This window comes from Gnatocerus cornutus, unplaced genomic scaffold, assembly GCF_029298725.1.
Source record: "Gnatocerus cornutus isolate USDA-ARS CGAHR unplaced genomic scaffold, icGnaCorn1.1 Chromosome12, whole genome shotgun sequence".
Taxonomy (NCBI): domain Eukaryota; kingdom Metazoa; phylum Arthropoda; class Insecta; order Coleoptera; family Tenebrionidae; genus Gnatocerus; species Gnatocerus cornutus.
The window spans coordinates 829720-836332 of record NW_028275360.1 but is presented as its reverse complement, the minus strand read 5'-3'; positions in this window follow the sequence as shown (position 1 = coordinate 836332).

Sequence of the window (6613 nt, the reverse complement as noted above, 5' to 3'; positions counted from 1 at the left end):
CGACCCTTAGTATATTTATTCGGTATGACCAATCCATCTAGTCGTCTAACCAAATTTCGTTTAATTCTCGAAGAATATGATTTTATTGTCAAATACATGAAAGGAAAAGAAAATGTGACAGCAGACGCTTTATCTAGAATCGAAATAAACTCAGAAAATTTAAAAGAATTAGGAAACAACGTGTGTTCGTCAATGAAAGTAATGACACGAGCCCAAAAAATAAAAGAAATTAAGAACAATGAGAAAAAAAGTGAAGAAGTTCCTTTAGTTTTACAAGACAGGCTTGATCACCCTGCAGTAGTAGAATTAATTCAACGACCTTCACAAGCTTTTGAACTTAGATCTATTTATAAAAATGAATATGATACAATTGTAAAAAATAAAGCGTACGATTTCAAATTAAACAATTTACTATGCGACCTTCACACACTTGTAATTTATATGAAAGAAGATACTCGGTCAACGTTTGCCCTAGACGCAACGTTGAGAGATCTAAAGAATGTTGTTATGAAATATAATATTCGGGAATTAGTTATTTTAAAAAATGGAAAATGCGCGCAAATATTAAAAGATATTATAAAGAATCCATTTAAAGTAAAAAACTTGAATTTAAAAATAAGTGTGATAAATGATGTTGAAAAAGTAACAGACTTGGAATTAAGACAAATCATTTTAAACGATTTCCACATGTTACCTACAGGGGACATGCAGGAATTAATCGTATGTATAATAATGTAAAGAAATATTTTTATTGGTCAATCTTACGAAAAGACGTAGAACTATTTGTGAAAAAATGCGATGCATGTCAAAGATTTAAACACTCAAAACAAAACACAGAACCATTAACAATTACAACAACTGCCACCTCAGCATTTCAAAAAGTTTTTTTAGACATTGTTGGACCTATTGAGAATGACGTACATAATAATCGATTTATTTTGACTTTACAATGTGAACTCAGTAAAGTTGAAGCTTACCCACTTCCAAATAAAGAAAGTGTAACCGTTGCTAAAGCATTTGTCGAAAATTTTATTCTTAGACACGGCATCCCAGCAGAGATTGTGTCAGATCAAGGCACTGAATTCATGTCAAGCTCTTTTACCGAAATTTGTAAATTGCTAAAGATAAAAAAGTTAAATTCGACGTCATATCACCATGAAACAGTAGGTGCACTTGAAAATACTCATAAGACTCTAAATAGTTATTTAAGGATACAGTGCGCGAAAAATAGTGACGAGTGGAGTGAATGGGTACCATTTTGGTGCTTCACCTATAACACTACAGTGCATAGTGCAACAAAATACACGCCATTCGAACTTGTTTTCGGAAAGACGTGTCGGATACCATTAAATATAGTTCAAAATTTGGATCCTGTTTATAACTTTAGCGATTACCCAATTGAACTAAAATATAGAATACAAACAGCTTGCCAGGAAGCAAGAAAAAACTTGTTAGATTCTAAGGTAAATAGAAAAGTAGAATACGATAAAAAATGTAAACAAGTAGACTATAAGATAGGAAGTAAAATTATGCTAAGAAATAACGCAGGTAATAAAAGGAGTGAATTATATAAAGGGCCCTACGTAGTAATAGATAATAAATCTCCTAATGTAATTATTAGAGTAGATGATAAGGATGTTATAGTTCATAAAAATAGAATTAAAGAATACCACGAGTGAAAAAAAAAATTGTAAAAGTTTTTTTTTGCATTTGTGGGGGAGGTGCAGTGTAGTCAGCAAGTCCAAAAGTCAAACGCTGACTACACGCCAATAAGTAGGTTAGATTAAGTTGGGGATATGGTTATTTAAGACGGTAGAAATTAGAAGGAAAGGAGAATTGTTGTTACGAGTGGTTACGAGATGTAGTGTGTTAAATAAAAATTCATAAATGAAGTCAAAGTGTTTTGGGTCCTGAACCCTTCAAGTGAATCAGTGAATGATGTCCCACGTTATCACAGTTGAACGCCGTTGGATAATATCCATCTCGGCTCCCACCGATTCCAGGAGTGGTCCGTGGGGTGCAGAAGGGCAAGGAGTCGTCGAACTCATCCGCCAGAGGTCATCCCAGCGTGATTGGAGATAAGATTTTAGTACCATTTTAATTGATTACGTCCTTCAGACGCCTTAGTTTTAATCGTTCTTTCTGTGTTAGGTCCTTCAGACAGTAAGTTTAATTTTTTTTTTGTCCTTCAGACGTAAGATCAATCTATTCAAATTTGGGCTAGTTAAGGTTCGTCACTTGTTTGTCGCGGGCGCGAGCGGAGGCCGAAATTTGCAGCTGCGATTTTCGCGAAGTGCGCCTAGACGGTGGGTGATTGCGCCGAGCAGTCAAAGCGCTAACCGGTTAATTTGAATATTTTGTAATTTTGTTGAGTATTTATTGTTTTTGTAGTATTTCGTTTAGGATTGTAACGATTCGTCTTTGTTCTTTTATACTTCAACTTCGTAGTCATTATATAGATTTTTGTTGAGACTCTGTTTGCCGTTATTCCTCATCTCAACCCCCTATACACTAACAAGGTAAGTTTTCGGGTTTTTAACAAGCCTAGTGGCGCTGAGTTTTGGTACCGAAAACCCGTGGCGCCCTTCTGGTATTTTTTTTTAGTTCTTGAACCCCCGCCTCCCGTCGGGGTTGGCCGAGCCGGTACCCAAAACGCGCGCTAGGCCTGAGATTGCGTCACACACTTTTCAGTTATGTAAGGCCTTTCTGGACACATGTCCAAAAAACTTAATCTGAAAACCGAAAAGGTGAACAGGCAGGTTACCGGTATCCAAAATTCAGTTTCGAGGGTAAACGAAACGACAAATCTTGAACTACAATCAATCACCGGGAAGTTCTCAATTTCAGCGGATTTCTTGGTAATTCCTACAATAACAAACAATTTACCATCCTTTTCGTTCTCAAAATCGCTAATCACCATACCTAAAAACATTCAATTGGGAGACCCAAATTTCAACGTGTCGAGTTCAATCGACATGTTAATGGGCGCGCAATTATTTTGGTCTTTGTTGTGTGTCGGACAAATCAAATTAAACGACGGTCTCATCCTTCAAAAGACTTTATTGGGGTGGGTCATCGGCGGTCCCCTTTTATATCCAGCTTTTGCATCTCATAAACCAAGGGAAACACTTTGCAACCTTTCCACATCTGCACTCGAAAGGCAGGTAGAAAGGTTTTGGGAATCGGAAAACTATGGGTGCCATAAACCATCCTTGACCCAACAAGTGAGTTTCCACGAAACGGAATTCACAAATATAGTTCAGCCAAGTTGGTCTGAGCCACCATAAAAGCATAAAAATTTGCGGGCTACCGCAACAGGACAGCTTCAAAAGATTCTCAAGTGCACATAATGAGGGTTTATTTGCTCAAGTTTGCACCCTGCGATAAGAACAGCATCCCTAAACAGGCCAGATGTCTTGTCATAAATGACAAAATACCGCAAACTGTCCGGGTGCGGTTGCCGTCTAATTTTTATGATTTTATGGTGGCTCAGGCCAACTTGGCTGAACTTATACCACCATACGAATACCAGATGGGCGTTTTCAAGTGCGATTGCCCTTTAGCGACTTAAAACCCGAACTTGGAGAGTCTCGCGACACAGCTATTAAACGTTTCAGCACATTTGAACAAAAATTCCGTAAACAAAACTCACTGCGCGAATCGTACCATAATTTTATACATGAATACCGCGCATTAGGTCACATGCGGCGCATCGGTACTCTTGACGAAATTAACGTTTCAATAAATTATTATTTCATTCCACATCACGCCGAATTTAAAACTGACGGACAAGTTCAAAAAATCAGAATAGTTTTTGACGGGTCATCAAAACCCTCATCAGGGGTCAGCTTAAATGACGCGTTGTCAGTGGGACCAAAAATCCAAAACAACATTTTGGAAAACCATTGGCCACTTGAAGTTTGTTTTGATAGTTTTAACGTGTGAGAAAAGCCAAAATCTTACTGTTTCAAAAGGAAATTTAATTATGTTAATTAATTTTTCATCACGTTTCCCACAATAAAGCATGTGGGGTTTAGTTCAAGAATCGCCACCAGAGAGCGTATTGCTTAGCAGCAATCGTCAATTACAACACCTTTGGTGCGCACTCCTGGAGCTTCTCTAACTAATTACGCCGTCTCCCCGTTGAGGTACAGTTTCCGCAGCCAAATAGTGATTTTATGACTTAATTGGGGTACTCACTACACAAAAGGTCTAAACCACCGCATTAGCTTATTCTTAAATCTTGTTATTTATGACCGCCCTCGGTAAAATTGACCACCGGTTCATCGGCGTCTCAGATTTGGAGAAACGTGCAGCCTTGCTACCGAAACGCGCGTCGACAATGGTTGACTGGGAAAACAAGACATTTTCAGTGTGCATTTTAAATTTTCAAAAAATTTGGATATTCTGCCTGGTTGCTTTTTAGCGATGAACCATTTTAGACAGGATAAAAATAACAAGTTCAATTAAAGTAACCTGGTAAAAAATCAAAGTTTTCCAAAATCTTCATAATGATGACAATGATGACGAGGAAACTGAAGAGAAAGGGGAAGAAAATTTACCTTCAAATAAACCATGATATAAAATGTGTACGTGTTTTCTTAACATTGTCCCTTCTCACTACCACCTTCAAGGATAGCCGACCCGGTGGTCAATTTTGCCGAGGCCGGTCATAAATAACAATATTTAAGAATAAGCTAATGCGGTGGTTTAGACCTTTTGTGTACTGAGTACCCCCAATTAAGTCATAAAATCACTATTTGGCTGCGGAAACTATACTTCAGCTTCATAAACCTCAGTCCGCCTTCAGCTTTTAGTGTGTAATGTGTAATGTTAATTAAGATTGTTGTGCGATTTTGGATCTTAATGTGTTTTACCAATGACTTAATAAAACTTTTTCTATGAGTCGTTGTTTAATTTACTTATGTGGTTGAAGTTAGCTTGGGATTGGCTTTTTGGTTGCGCCGTAACATAGGCAACACAACGTGCACTCGGCTTTTTTTACACTAGACCAGACAAATACTGGAATTTCATGGGAACTTTCATGTTTTCGCGTACTTTTCTTACAAATTCATGGCAATTTGACTTTGGAATAATAACCTCCCATTGTGACAATCAATACTTTGGTGTAAAATATACAGAAAAGGGATAATCAAAGAGGGTTGTAATGTCGTCTTTTTCACCACAGTTATCGTAAAAATCCAGCATATACTCGGGTCGCAGTGGTACCAAAAATAGAGAAAAATTCACTGATAAATCTTCCATTTTAAGTTTGCCTCCACCAGCCGTCAGAGGGTTGTAATCTCACCCCGTTTAAATTCACCCTGTAAAAATGTGAAAAATCGAAAATGGACTCCAATGGCATTAGTCCCAAAAAATAAAGAAAAATTTACTGATAATTCTCCCATATCAAGTTTGTCTCCACCAGCCGTCAGAGGGTTGTAATCTCGCCCCGTTTTAATTCACCATCTGAAAATGTAAAAAATCGAAAATGTACCCCAATGTCTCAATTTTTTAAGTTTGAATTTACCGGCAAATTGTTTTTTCTTCGAGATAGAGTAACATAAATTATCAGAAAAATTACATAATTGGTTAAAAACTTAAAAAAAAATTCACAAATGCGGGGTTTAAAACTAAGATGAACCAAATTCATTTTAGGTGAGTCCAGTTCGAGGATCGCAAAATAAGTTTAAACTTCATAATTTTGTGTAAATTTGTGCTACAATTTCCAATTTCTGTTCATTTTTCATTTTTAAAAAATCTATTTCAAAAATGAAATACAAAATTACGCCAGGAATGAGTTTCATGCATCACAAAACACAATCAGTTAGTGATAAGCCATAATTTTATACTAATGTTGTACTGAGTTTTAACTGTATTTTCTAAATTTTGTGTTTTTTACGTTTTCCAGTTATTTCAGAAAACACAGAGCTAAGATGACTGAAATGACCCCCTTCGAGAAGAAAACAGAATATGTACACATTTTACCGATTCTAAATTAAAAAAAAAATGCTTAGATGCCTAACTTTATCTATTTGTGAGGTATTTTAAAAATTCTAAATTTAATAAGTAGAAAATAACGATTTGCCGGTAAATTCAAATTTCCGAAAATCTAAATAAGCACTTTGCAATACACAGACACCAAAAAAAAACAATTTAATTTTTGTAATAAGCCTAATAACCCCCTAACGGCTGATGGAAACAAATATGATTTCGGAGATTATTTGATAAATTTTTCTCTATTTTTTGAGATTAATGCCATTGGGGTACACACTTAAAATGGAAGATTTATCAGTGAATTTTTCTCTATTTTTGGGACCACTGCGACCGGGGTAGATGCTGGATTTTTACCAAGATAGATAGAAGAATGGTACGCCAACTCGGTAGCCATTTTGTGTCGTAATTTTGGGACCAGGTCAAACACTCGCTAGGTGTCGCTAGGATAGTGTAGGACTGTCATCGTACTGACAATTGTCAATTAAGGGGATATCGAACAAATTTCAGTATAGGGCAAATTCAATGTATTTTTCCAAACACGATTACTCGAAAACTATTCGAGTAAATTGCTTTCTGTTTTTTGCATATGAATCTGTTCAACGTGCACTATGTTGAA